At 34.5% G+C, this 15,564-nt stretch overlaps 1 protein-coding gene across 1 annotated transcript in view; it reads left to right on the forward strand.

The window, feature by feature from the left end:
- Positions 1-15,564, forward strand: part of LOC111513409 (tubulin gamma-1 chain) — a 44,044-nt gene that overhangs the window by 3,470 nt on the left and 25,010 nt on the right. The window lies entirely within an intron of this gene.

Here is a 15,564-nt window from a genome sequence, read left to right on the forward strand (position 1 = left end):
TGTTTGAAAATCATCAGTGTTATTATTAGATTAACTGGTGCCTCAGCTATACTTGTTTCCTTATAACAGTCAGTTAGTTTGGCGCATGTTTGACAATACAGTCGATCATCACCTGTTAAAAATTCCATTTTCAGATGATTTAACAATAAGCTTTGCATGGACTGGTTATTAATCATATTAGGAAAAGCTAGATGAAGTTCCAGAAATTCACATAAGTTTTCGGTACTTCTTGAACATTTACCACAAAGTAAACAAGTGAGGATTTTTCCAGCAAAAGATTTACAAACACAAGACGAGATGGGCAGCACGGAAACATTCAGTCCAGAGCGGTCAGGAGTATTGATTTTGCTATTGTTTTGCTCACGAAGAGTATTCAACAAGAACCCCAAGAATTCAGAACAATCCTCTTGTCCTAACGAGTATCTAGTGGACTTCAAAGACTCCAGGAAATCGGTTGGAGGGAAAGATGATACCTTCTTACGAAACTTCAGCTGCATGAACAGTTGTTTGAGTTTGATGAATAAGTAGGAAACATTCCCGTTCTCGTTCGTCATTAAAACTTCGTTCTTGAAATTCTTCGTTATGAACAACACTTGTAAAACGCTATTCATGTAGCAAGGGTTTCCTAAATTATCCAAACCAATTTTCTTCTCTAGATTTTCAGGACAACTATCTACTGATTCGTAAGGAAGAACATGTTTCACAGAATCTCCATAAGAACCATTTCTCAAGCTGCGATCGATCCTTCCAAGTGAAGAAGGGTTTCGTAGAGGGATCGATACAGCTCTTGCTTCATGAAGCTCTTCCACTGAAAGGGAACCAGTTCTACGAGGACTGCAACTCATATTTGAGGAGTCCACTGACCTCGCTGAAAAAGAAGAAGGTGGATCAATCACTTGTGAATTAATCTTGATAGGAGACTGATGAATATCCACATATCTCAGCTTGTTTTGAAGAAGTTTCAGTTCCGTACTGAAATTAGGGCAATGCATGATCTCATCAAAATTATGTGAAGGAGGAATAGTTCCAAGTACTGAAGCAGCATTGCCACGTTGAATAGCAATACTAATTCTTTCTATCAAAAAAGAGGTAGAACGGTGATCTTTCGTTGCTTGGCCTATTCTCCTTCCGAGTTCATGAACGAATAACAGAGACTCCGGGCCATAAACACCAAAAGTTTCAACCGCTACTGGATGGAACAGATAGTTGTTTCCAAGATTTTGGTATTTTCTCCTTTTCAATTTCTCGCCAGACAATGCTGCAGTTCCAGCAGACTTGGAACTTTCGGCTAGATGGGAAGCCGCGACCGTGTCAACGCAAGTGAAGTCCCATACCACAGGTTTACCGTATTTCCATGGTATAAGAGACATACCATCTGGTCGTTTACCATCATCTCAACTGGTACTTGAGGGTTCCAGAATTGCAGGAACATCCGCTGACAACATAGCTCGTTTCAATATGTTGTTCACTTGGTGATGTCGAGATGTACGCCCTGCACTTCTCCTGCAACTCAAACCATGTGTACCTTTCTTATCAACTATACTACCGCAAACACAAGTATGAGAAACACAAATAGATGAACCCATCCTAAGTCCTACTGCTATTCTGATATATTCATCGTCTAATAGTGTTCCAAGAGATGCAACAGGTAAAGCATTCAGCCAAGCACCCGATTCCTTGATCATTGCTGCTTTCAGACGAGCCTTATCGTATACACTTGTAGATTTCAGAAGTTTATCAGTTATAATGTTCAGAAGAGGTCGTTCCCATACACTTTGTATTTTCTTTTTATCTGTAGGAGGAGCAATATTAGTTGTGGCATGCGAAAGTGATTCACCTTCAGAATAAAAAACGTCTTTGATATTGATAAATATGGAAGGAAGGATGGAATCGATAAGATCGGAAACACTATTGACTGATGACAGAAAAGCTGGTAAAGCTAAAGAAGAAGCCGAACGTAGCCCTAATCCGCCAAGGTTTACAGGAAGAGTTGCTTGGAGCCATGAATCATTATTGAAATGATTGTTTGTAACATATTCCGTCGTGTGGCGGAGTAAATTATCAAATTCGTCAAGCTCTAACTGACTTGACCAAGTGGGGGAACATCTGAGGGCGTACATGAGTTTTGAAATCGCCAAACAATTTTTCAAAAGAAAAAATGCAACGTGTTTTGGAAGTTCATTCAATCTGGTGGTCAGCAATTTGAGTGATTCCCGTTTTTCTCGAAGATGTTCTGAAATTGAATCTTTAGAGAGAGGAGCACCCAGAAGACTCCATTTAGACTTTTCCAAAATTCTTATGCCAGGAGCCAATTTCAAAATGGATTCGGAAATATTATTCGGAGTTGAAAGAGTAATCAACTCGCATTTTTCAAAATTTAGTTCAAGTCCAAGATGTTTTGTGAATAATCAATGATTTTTTTCTAAATCCTCTGAAACACTGTTTTCACCGCCAACGATTGAGCCATCGTCCAAATACCAACAATTAAATTCGGATGATAAGCTTCTAGTGAGTTCGATGATGGTCATACAAAAAAGAGCAAGTCCTAAGTGATCACCTTGTTGAACACCTCTCTGACAAAATCAGATGTTCACCAAAACTCAAATAGGAAACTGATTTATAACACTGACTTAAGAAGGGATATAATCCTGGAAACGAATCTTTAACCTTACGAAGCATGATGTTTCTATCAATCATGTTGAAGGCATTTTTGAAGTCTATTTTCAAGAAAATTTTTGAATCGGGATTTGGATGAAGATTAATATATCTACGAGCAGCATGAGCAACAGCTTCACATCCACCTGCAGTACCGAAACCAAACTGTAGTGGACGTAACATCGATCCTAGTTCGTCTTTAATCCTCATACAACCAAGTTTAGTTACCAATCGACAATAAAAAGTACCGACGGCAATCGGTCTTACTCCTCCATCCTTTTTCCGAAGAGCACACAGTGCGCCAAAAAGTATAGGACAAATTTCTGGAGAAACCCTACCAGTAAAAATGAAGTTACATAATTTTGTAACAGAAGAAAGAAGTTTCTGTCCTGAATTTCCAGAGTTGTGACTAATGAGGTCTTGCATATGACTAGGGCGGAAAGAATCCAAACCACCAGCAGAACCAGAACGAAAAGATTTAATTGCCTCCGATACTTCATGTTCTGAAAATTGGAACACCGGAAACTCTGAAAAATCGTGTGGTACTTGCTAATCCAGAGAATGTGTGGAGGAATCTGATCGAGGGTGTTTTGATTGGTGAACTGAAAGTGTGGATTCATTGTATTCGGCCAACTAATCACTTGTGCTCTAGATTCTGATAGCTGACCTAATGTCACCATTAGCTATTTTACTCAAAACAAGCTAAGAAAAGTTTTGGTTATATTTGCTTTTATCGATCTGAGATGGAATGACATTGGTCTTGGAATTAAGAAGTTTGATGTTTTTCTTTATAAGAGATGCGAGAGAAGATCTACAGGAGTCCTTGGCATGCGGGATGGAGAACAAAGTATAAGGTAAAGTTAACAAGTTTTCCCAGCTTGTTGGAGAGTTTGTATGTAAACATTCTTCTATAATTTCGCAAAGGGCAAAGGCAGAGCAATTTCTTGCAGATTTGGGAATCCTTTTTATAATGTGACTGGATCTAATGTGATTGTGTGAAAGCTGATTCATTCAAAGAGGATTTTGTATTAGAAATTTTATGACCTCTATCATTATGAATTTTGAGACCTTTCGTTGTTTTAAAGGATTTTTCACAAATTTTACAGAATTTGTTATCAAGAGAAAGGCCATCGTTAGCAGTCATTGAAATGAATGATATACAACTACGGTTTGAAATGAGCAGAAATGTCAGAAAATTTCTTCAAATGCAAATATTTTCCTTAATTCAATGAAAACTGGCCGAACTGCAAATCCTGTGGGTTTCTCTTATTGTTATGAATTATATATTATAATACAAAGTCCCTCCGCCACATCTGTCTGAAGGCAATAAACTCAAAAACTTGCAAAGGGATATTCATATTTCATCAATGGACAGAATGATTCAAGAGGAAGGTTTATGAGTACAATTCGTTAATGTTTTGTGTAAAGTAGTGATTGTTGAAAATATTTAAGAAATACATAAACATAAGAATAATTTTAACTATAAGGAAGAGAGCTTACACATCAACAAGACATGAATGACATATTACAGAGAACTGGGAAAGCATGTGCGGATCATATTCTCTTGCAAAAAAATTTGAAGTCTACTTGGATCTACTTGGATCTACTTCGATCTCTCGATTTGTTGTGATACAAAAATAATACTGAAATACCAAACGACCTGAAAAATAAGGACGGTCCATTCATAACCATTTCAATAATATTTCTCAGCTCATACCTTCAGGAGATCAGTTGTTACTACTTCATGAATATGAAAATTTACCAACTACCAAAAAGTTATTTACCTTCTCTCGCCTTACAGAAAGATTGGTGAGAAAGCACATATACGACATCAAAAGCAATGTGACAGGGACAGATCAAATATCACTTCGTATGCTCCATGTAATACACCTTCACATTTTTCTGACCTTCGTCCCCTCAAGTAACCTCTTATGCACCACATGAAAATAATATCATTACTTCAGTACAGTCTGGCTTCAGACAAGATTACAGTACCACAACAGGCTTTCTATCATTACTGATGACATATTCGATGAAAGCAAACTGACAGGCTTAGTACTTTTGGCCTCAATAATCTGCATAATACTCTGCTTGAAGCTTTTCATGCAATGCTCCTAAATTATATAATCTTTCTAATTTAAAAAAAAAATGTTGAAGATTCCCTATAAGGAAACAGGGATAAACTGAATCCAAATATGACACGGCATAGCATTGTAATTGAAAATAGAAAAGTTTACACATGCAGTTTTTGCAATTGATAATATTAATTCCCTGTGAAGTTACTGGGGAAGTTGTATTCAGTCCAACTGTAAAAAGTCGTTTATGACTAACCAATAATCACATTCAAAATAACTTACGTTGGCGTATGTGGTTGGAGCATCTGTGATCCAAAGATCGTGTGCTCAAATCACATGGATCTTATTTTTATTACCAGTAGTAACTGTTGTACAAAAAAATTTGTTTGATACATTTGTGAAAAGTGGTTAATTTTGCTAAGTATAGGTGTATATTCTTGTGGTGCTGAAGTGCCTTACTGTTGAAGTGGACTATATTTGTATTGTTATTTCTGTACTCCTATCGCTACCACTCGAATCTTTGCTGGTTCTGGTAATTGAAAATGCTGTTGCATATATTTAATGAATGTATATTTTACGGAGTTACAAAAACCAACATTTCTAACTGTCGTTGTTTGACAATCTCTCTTCTTCTGTCATCATGACAAGGGCGTATCATATAAGAAATTCAACATATGTCCCCGCCTTGAAAGGTCGTGAACTTTCAAATTAATTGAAAATACAAATGAAGTATTTACAATCAAAACAAATCACAATTTTTACCTATAAGTTCAGAATCGATTGGCAATAAACATATTTTTATGACAGCACGCTTCATTTCGCCACTAGTAGTTTTTACGGTTACAACTCGTACCACACCGTCATCACCTGGATGCAGTAGCGTAATGCGTCCCATTCTCCAGAGTACAGGAGGAGTGTTTTCTTCCATTATGATCACAAGAGACCCTATCGCTATTTTGGATGGAAACTGATACTGCCATTTAGTCCTTTGCTGCAAGTTGTGTAAATAATTCTTTTTCCATCTGGACCAAAAGTGCTGTATCATGAGCTTCAAGTGATTATATCTAGACGCAAGGCTACTGCGATTATCGGGAACACTATTTTCGGGTACTGCTAGCAGACTGCTGCCGATCAGAAAATGTGCTGGCGTTAATGGCTCCAAATCATTGGGATCATCCGTTAGGGGAAGTAAGGGACGTGAATTAAGAATACATTCTACTTGTGATAAAATGGTAATAAATTCCTCATAAGTAAAATTGATATTAGCTATGACACGTTTGGGATGATACTTTGTCAATCGAACAGCTGACTCCCACAAACCTTCAAAATGAGGAGAGCGGGGAGGGCTATGATGCCACGTTATTTTATTGTGGATTAGATAATCTTTAACCCTGCGTCCGACACGTGGGGTGTGACATACCCCAGTCGTAGAAAATTCCATATAACTTTTCGAAATTGGCGCCCCAGCGTCGAATATATTCAGTAGCTTCCACATATAGCCTCCACTCTCATATTCACATCTCAAATCAGTCTTCGTTTGACGTATGTTTGAATCAGACCTGTTACAAAGCAACTGGGGTGCACGAAACCCCACGTATATGGTTAAAAATCGTGCGCATTCAAAGAAAACTAAATCGATTAGTTTTTTAGATTATTCGATAAAAAAGGTGATTATGAGCGAGAAATGGCCCGTCCTCAGTCTTTATGGGATGAAATAGGAAGTGATGATGAAATTGACGAATCTGATGGTAATGAAACGAGCGATAATAATCTTTCTTTATTTCAGAAATAGGTTTCCCTAATATACAATAAAAAAAAAACAGGAAAAGATAGAACAGAAAAAGTAACTAATATATGCTATTCAGTAATTTTAAAACTATTACAAGTAACAATAAATAGTTCTATCGCTCCGTGCTATTATTTTACAAATAATATTCATTATTTCTACTTAGTAATGCTAGTTATATAGGTAACATTAGAAGATTTATACCGAAAAAAATCTGTTTAAAATCTGTTTAAAATCTGTTTTTCCGTTAACCAGCTGTCGCACCCCTACGAACGACAACCCTCAGAAGTCGAAACTTTTGCGAGCCAAGGATTAACGAGGTCTTACCTTTTAACGTGTGATTCCTAACACGGAAACAATTCAAATATTTCACAATCAAAACTAACATATAAAACATAGATTTACAACTTTATCCAAATGTAAGTTATGTTTCTTTTATATATTTTAACAAATGTCTTTTGAAGACATTTATTGATAAACAGTCTTTTACGTCATTTGGTAGGTCATTAAATTTAATGAAGCCTTTAAAAAATACTGAATTCATACTACTTTTAAAATTTGTTCTGACAATATGTAGATTGCAGTTATTGCGAGTATAGTGTTCATGGATTTCATAATTGTAGTTGACCATATTCATGAAATAAGAAGGAGACAAATTATTTATTATCTTATAAATAAATATCATTGCGAAGTACAGTAACCTTTGTAATACGGGCAGCCACTGAAGGGTGGATAACATTGAATTTATTGGTGTGTATCTATTACATCTCAGAATAATTCTCATGCCTCTATTTTGCAATTTCTGCAGTTGATTAATTTTATTTAAGTTCACAGAGTATATGATTGATGCACAATAGTCAAAATGAGGCAGAATAATTGCTTTATAAACTGTTACTTTAGTGGCAGTTGATAAATTACTAGCAATTCTTGAAAAAAAGTATAATTTTTTTGATTTTTTTTTATGAACATAGTCGAAATGGCTATCAAAAGAAAGTGTATTGTCGAGTTGGACTCCTAAGTATTTTATATTTGTGACGATCTCAATTTTCTTGTTATCAATATTTATGTCTAAATTATTTATCCCAATTTTGTTGTATTTAAATTTATTAGTAATTATCATGGCTTTGGTTTTAGTTACACTTAATTTCAATTTATTGATATCGAGATATCTTTTAACACTGACTAAGATGGAATTCATTTTGTGAATAGCTCTATCCAAGTCTGTATCACTACATGCTAATAATGTATCATCTGCGAACAGATTTATGAATTCACAGTCCACAAATAAGTTAATATCATTAAGATATATTATGAAAAGCAGTGGACCTAAAAAACTACCTTGAGGAACACCCTTGTCATTTGTGATTTCATTTGAAAATGTATTGTTAATTCTTACCCTCTGCTTTCTATTAGACAAATAATCATAAAACCAATTGAAGGTCTGACCGCCTACACCATATCTCTTGAGCTTAGCAAGAAGAATATTTCTATCAATTGTCTCAAAAGCCCTTTTCAAATCGAGAAACACAGAAACAACATATTTGTTGTGCTCTAGTTCATTATTAAATTTACTTAATGACAACTGGAGTGCTGACTCACAGGAATGGTTTTTCGAAACCCTGACTGTCTTTCGAATAAGATTTGATTGTCATTGATAAATTCCAACAATTGGTTATAAACAGTAATTTCTAAAATTTTTTCTAAGGCTGGTAGTGTATTAATAGGTCTGAATTCATCAGCTTTTATAGTATTACTGATTTTTTGGATTGGAATAATAGTACTGGTTTTAAGTCCCTGTGGAATTTTTCCCGTTCGTAAAGAAGTATTAATAAAATTAAGTATAGCATGACCAGCCGTTTCAAATATTTCTTTAAGTACTTTACAACTTAGTATTTCATGAATACTGTGTTTATTATCCAATGAATTAATAATTTCTCTCAACTCCTTTAAAGTGATTGCTCTAAATTTTTTAAATGGTCTGTATAGGTTGTGATCTAGGTTTGACCATAACTCTTGGGTTTCAATGCTATCCGTTATTAGATTAACACTATTAACAAAATATTCATTGAACTCTTGGGCAATTTCAGTTTCATTTTTTTTTATTATGTGATAACCATTTTTTTCAAATTTTATATGTCTGGGCATTTCTTGTTCTTTGTTATTGACCAACTGTTTCAGTGTTTTCCACATCATTTTTGAGTTATTTTTATAATTATCTACTTTCTCATGGTAGTAGTTCTGTTTATTTTTTTTTAATAGATTAACTACTTCATTTCTAAGCTTTTTGAATTTTCCCCATAAATAATCTTTTTCAATTTCGTTAGCTTTTACAAAGGAAATATATGTATTGTCTCTCTCTTTGATTTTGATTAGAACTTCATAACTAAACCATGGGAGATGTGTCTTATACTGACAAATTCGAAGAGGAGCAACATTTTCGACTATGAGAGAACATTTTTCCATTATTTCATGGTATATCACCTCAATATCAATAGAATCCAATGACCAATTACATGATATAAGACTATTTTTAATAAGATCAAGATTACGGTCACTAAAATTTCTGTATTGTTTTCTTATATAATTGCTATTTGTTTTAACTGACGAAAAATTTACTGATATCAGTAAATGATCTGTTATACTCGGATATAAATGTACATTTGACACATAATTATTTTCATTTGATATTACATAGTCTATTAGAGTTTTGGATTGTAATGTAATACGGGTGGGATCAGTGATAGTTTGCTTTAATCCATATATTTCAAGTAGTTTTTTAATTTTTCTGACATAAAAAGTATTATCAAGATAATTTAAGTTGAAATCACCTACTAAAATAAATTTCTTATTAGATGTCACCAAAGTATCACATAAATCATCAAAATCTTATAAAAATTTAGCATCAGAACTTGAAGGAGAGTGGTACATATTTCCAACCAACCAAATACTAGATCCTAAATTAATTTTAACCACCTTACACCAATAATTACCTTCTAGAACAAACGTTTTATAAACTGAAAATTCAAACTCTTTTTGAATATAAATCACTACGCCTCCAGTATGGCGGTTTGATGAATTACAACGAATGGTAGAATAATTTTCTATTCGTAATTCAGCGTCCTCAATGTCTGCAGTTGTCCTGGTTTCTGATAGTAAAATACTTTAGGATTGTAGCATAGAATGCTCTCTTCAATTTCATCCTTATGCTTTAAAAGACTTTGAGCATTCATATATATAATATCACTGTTGAGTTGTATATCAGGGTACTTTAAATGTTTTTTCTTCTTTCAAATTTATCCTTATTAACGATTGTTGGTTTATTGTTAATATATTTGATGGTTTTGGAGTTATCACCATTTGCCATAATTTCTTCCAGTTCTGATTTGATTTTACGAAAATACTCCCTTTGTGCAAAGGTCTGATCTGCTGAAATTCTGATACTGGGTATACTGACAAGTGATTTATTTTTTAAAATTTTTATTGCTTCATCTGGAGATCTTAAAATAATTTTAATTGGTCTATTTTTATTCATTATTACTTTTCCTAGACGGAAACATTTTATTTCTTCTTTTTTCACTTCAAACACTTGTAGAATATTTTCAACAGCTGCTTTATCTTGTGAAGACCTCTCACTATTTGTATTGGCTCTTGATTCATTGACATTGTATATTATTATATTAGAAGCACGTTTCTGTCTTTCAGCCAATTCCGCAATTATTTCTTCAGTGTTGCTTACTCCTGGCTTGAACTTGTAAACTCCTCTATTTTTTTTCTGAGCAAGTTATTTTCTTCTTGAAGAGACTTATTAACTGCAATAATCTCATTCATATTTTTCATTAGCATTGGTATTTGTTTGAAGTTGGTTTTACATTCAGGACAAAAATACATCACAAGTCGTTCCTTTTTTAGGGTTACTGCTCTTATTTGAGTTGTTGAAAGCTTAGTACAACTTTCATGAATCATGTCGTTGCAACAGTCACACCTTATATATTCCTCTTCATCGGTAATATTTTTTTTACATTTGGTACAAATCGATTCATCCATATTGTCTTTTACTGTTTATATTTAATAACCTAACTTGTTGATGAAGCACGGCACTGGTAAACACTTTAACTGCTGTAGTTTTTGTTATTTTTTTATGCATACACTTTTTATCCAAAAGAGGTTAAAATGAGTATTTCCAACTGCTTGTTATGCAAATGTTACTTTATAATTTCTGCATTTTATAACATATTTTATAACATATAACAATGTTAGCATCTTTAGTAACTATCCAGATTTCGAAGATCAGAGGCGAAACTGTAGAACCTCCATCCAAAAGACTTAAACAAAATGGACAAGGAAGGTGTCAAGATTGCCATCGTGCCCCCTATCGAAATACAAAAAACATTTGTAACAAATGCAATAAATTCTTATGTCTGGACCATGCGGTCCATGTCTGGACCAATACTGCAGGCGTATACTAGAAAGAACCGATTGTGCAGCATGTAAATTTTTATGATGTTCATGTCTAATTAATAAGGTTGTGAAATAATGTTTTGCTGGAATCACTACTGGATGTTTATTGGAAAAAGATTAAATCAGAATGTACTAACCGTCCGGCTACTCTTATTATTCCACATTTATCCAAAAATGGATTTAAGCAACGTAATTCACTGCGAGAATGGACGGCTCTGTTCCGCTTTAACAAATCAATTTCCGCACAGAATTCTTGGCCTTGAACCATTTTGATCACTGTTTGCGTACTCAGGGAAATCTCGTTTAGAGAAAGTTGACCTGTGAGTTTATCAATACACCCTCGACTGGTATTTGTTTTGATTCGAATAATGTATGCAAATACGCGAATCATTTTTGGAAAAGAAGAAAATTGACTCAACATATTATCGGAAATATCAGGCGTAACGAGAAGATTGATATTCTTCACTTCTGGTAAACTAAAAAAATCAAAATCAACACGCTTATGCCATAAATGAGACTCTGCAGCCAACCATGAAGGACCGTTCCACCATAAGGAACAATCACTTATCTGCTGAGGGCTCATTCTTCTTGATATAATATCAGCGGGATTGAATTCAGTTGGCACATGAAACCAATTATTTTTATTAGAAATTTTCTGTATAGTAACGACTCGATTGGATACAAATGTTTTCAAACGACTGGCATCTGCATTTATCCATGCGAGAACTATCGTTGAATCACACCAATAATAAATTCAGTCAATGTTTAATTTGATTGATTCTATAACCTGTTGGCATAGCTTTGCAGCTAGAAGAGCACCACATAATTCTAGCCGTGGAATAGTAGCTCCAGCTAGAGGAGCAACACGAGACTTGGAACAAGCCAGCTTGACTGAAACATCTCCAAATGAGTTTTTTGACCTGACATATATGCAACATCCATAAGCCAGTTGTGACGCATCACTAAAAGCATGAATTTGTACATAACAGGCATCCTGTAAAAGAATGTGTCTTGAAATCCTGATCGAGTTCACATGGGAAATATTGTTATAAAATTCATACCACAGTTTGAGTAATTCAGAAGGTAATTCTTGATCCCAGTCAATTCGCAATTGCCATAATTTCTGCAAAATGAGCTTAGCAGTTGTTATAACTGGTCCAATAAGACCAAGTGGATCAAAGATTTGGTAGATAGAAAGTATTCTACGTTTTGTGAAGTTCGAATAGATGGGAACCTTGGTTATAAACTGAAAATTATCATTACTGTATCCCATATAATTCCTAACGTTTTGATAAAGTGATGGATGTAGCCGTTACTACGTGGTAGGAGATCATAATGAAAAGAGAAATGAAAATTTTTATGTTTTTTACCACTTTTTACGTCCATATAGGACGAAACTGCAGTTACTGCAGTTTCGTACTGCAGTAACTAACGTTAACTTTAGGACGAAACTGTAGTAACGTTAGTTACAATAAAAAGTGGTAAAACACATAGAAATTTTCATTTCTCTTTTCATCCTAACGTTTTCGAAGTTTGATTGTCCTTAATCATGAACTGGATTTTATTAGTTTGATTGCTATTTTGATGAGTTAATATACGGGGATCGTTGGAAATCCATTGCCTTAGAACAAATCCTGCGCTACCGAGAATTGAATTCACTTCACAAATAAGCGCAAGAGCTTCATCGAAACTATTCACACCTGAAAGCCAGTCATCCATGTAGAAGTCTTGAATTATTGACTTACTAGCATTAGGAAATTTGTTTTGATTTTCAATCGCTAACTGTTTTAGGCATCGCGTAGCCAAATAAGAAGCTGGACCTGTACCCTAGGTAACCATATGCAATTTATAGTGCGCCAGAGGCTTTGAGGGATCGGATCTCCACACTATTCTTTGGAAATCTTGGTGATCCGGATGAAGCTTTATTTGTCGATAACATTTCTCTATATCCGCCGAAAAAACTGTATTATGGATTCTAAATCGCAAAACTATGAAAAAAATATCCTCCTCAATTCTGGGTCCAAGCATAAGGATATCATTCAAAGATTTACCTGATGATGATTTAGCGGACGCCTCAAAAACAACGCGCAGTTTCGTAGTAAGGGATGTTTCCTTTGATATGCAATGGTGGGGTAGATATTATTTTTAATTGTTATTATTCTCGAATGCAATGGGAGACATGTGTCCAAGACTTGAGTATTCGTCCATGAACTGACAATACTGTTCCTTGATGGAACTATTTTTTGCAAACTTACGTTCAAGTGATTGAAATCTTTGTATTGCCATTTCTATGGAATCTCCAAGTTCATTATAATCATCACGCAATGGAAGCTTTACTATGAATCTGCCAGTTGCATCACGTCTAAAGTTATCATAAAATGTTTTTCACATTCAACCTCTTCCTTTGTGAAGCAGATTTGTTTATTAGGGCATTCCTCAATGAGCCAAAAGGCCTCTAATTGTCTTTGTAACCTTGCAGATTCAGTTGTAGATACATTACAAAGAAATGAATTAGAATGACCAAAATGATCATATACATAGAGGACCACCAATGATCCACCCTAATTTAGTTTTTTGCGTATTGGCTGATTGTTAACCTTAACTTGACCTGCGCAAAGAAATTCAAAGAATACACTGGAACCTAGTAACAGGTCTATTTCCGCGGATTCATAAAATAATGGATCTGCAAGAGATATGTAATTAGGAATATGTATTTTATTCCTATCAAAAGTAGGCTGAGGAATATTATCAGTTATCTTGTTTATGATAAAAAATTATAGATCCGTTTGATAACTGTTGAGTTTTGATTTGATTCGAGCATGGGTGACTCTATTTAGTATTGCAGTTATAGACTTTATTCCAGAAATTGGGACAGATACGCTCTGTGCTATAAGATTCAACTTTTTGAATAATCTGTAGGTTATAAAATTCGACTGGGAGCCACTGTCTAGAAGGGCCCTACATGATATATATTTGCCCTCTGCATCTGCTATACAGGGCTTTTCATGATGAGCGGTAATTAGCCGTTTCTGGCAAACTATTCAACGGATCAACCTGAAAATTCCACAGTATGCATAAGTCAATATGACCTACACGCCTAAAATATTTTAGACGAAGCGGCGTTGTCGCTTCTACTATAAAGTAGCGGCTTCTTTGATTTTTCAAATGGAACACCCCGTATATAATATCATATTATGATTCATTATTACTTTGTCAACAAATTCATATACTATTTCCCTATACCTGTCTATTACCGTTTAGAAGATATAATTTAATTTCGATATTTTTTTTACCAAACATAAACTTATATAAATGCTGATAATCTTGAACTCTCTTGCACTAAAACGATCAAATTTGAAATGGAGTGGAGGATCTTCACCCCGAGTCATATTTTCATTTGCCTCATACAGGGTCTTCAAAAAATGCAGATACTTTGATCTCATGAAAAAATGAGAGGAACTCAATTTTTTCAAATGGAACACCTTATATATTTCAACATTTTTGAGCTCTACATCCAATTTTAGATTAACTTTGTTCAGATAATACTATTTCTATTTTGAACCGTTTTCGAGATAAACTGTTTCAAACGGAAATTGTCATGGTTTCCTTGTTCATCACTCGTTTTTGTAAAACAGATTTCGTTTGATGTTTCTCAATTAGTCAAAGATAATACAATGAAAAAATAATTATTAAAATACTCCTCAACCATCGAATGAAACTTCTCTTCAAACATAGTATTATTAACGCTGAAACACGAACTGAAAATAATAAACCCATAAATTAATGAGTTAATTTAATCGTCAGTGTATTTCAGAATATGTTCAAACACATCTCCACCTCTACTTAAACAAACATGTAATCTCTTCAAAAGATTGTCATGTGTAGCGCTTCTGACCAAGTTTGGAGTCAAACTATTGGAAACAGTTGTAACTCTCTATTTCATATCTTCCACTGTTGTTATTGGAGTAGAGTAAACCATATTTTTTATGAAACCCCACACGAAATAATCTATTGGATTGCCATCTGGTGTTCTAGGAGGCCAACGAAAAGGTCCATTATCACCAATCCATCTGTCTTCGAAGATTTCGGTTAAAGCTTCGCTGACTGAATGAGAATTATGGGGTGGAGCACCATCCATTTGGTACCATACACGTTCTCTTCCTGGTCTATTATTTAAAATCATTTGAATTCCATTCCTCAGTAAATCTTCATATTTTGATGCATTCAAATTATCATCATAAAACTCGATATAAAAAATTGACTCACTCTTTATCGCACAAAATACATTGAATTGCCATCTTTCTTGAAAACCCCTTTGGCGGACAACATGGGGATTTTCTGGCGCCCAATAATGACTGTTGTGTCTATTGAAAACTCCATTTTTTTGTGAACTTGGCCTCATCTGTCCATATGATATTGTCAAGGAAATGTTCATCCTCTTGAGTCTTGACTAGTAACCATTCAAAGAATTCCACTCTACGAGGTAAATCAGTCTCTATCAAATGTTGGACACAGTAGAACTTATAGGGATGCCATTTATGCTTATTAAGAATTCGACAAATTGTCACGCAGGGTATACCTATCTCCTTT

The sequence above is a fragment of the Leptinotarsa decemlineata genome, unplaced genomic scaffold (assembly GCF_025532065.1).
Source record: "Leptinotarsa decemlineata unplaced genomic scaffold, Ldec_3_MD MMD2_tig00003902_RagTag_RagTag, whole genome shotgun sequence".
NCBI lineage: Eukaryota > Metazoa > Arthropoda > Insecta > Coleoptera > Chrysomelidae > Leptinotarsa > Leptinotarsa decemlineata.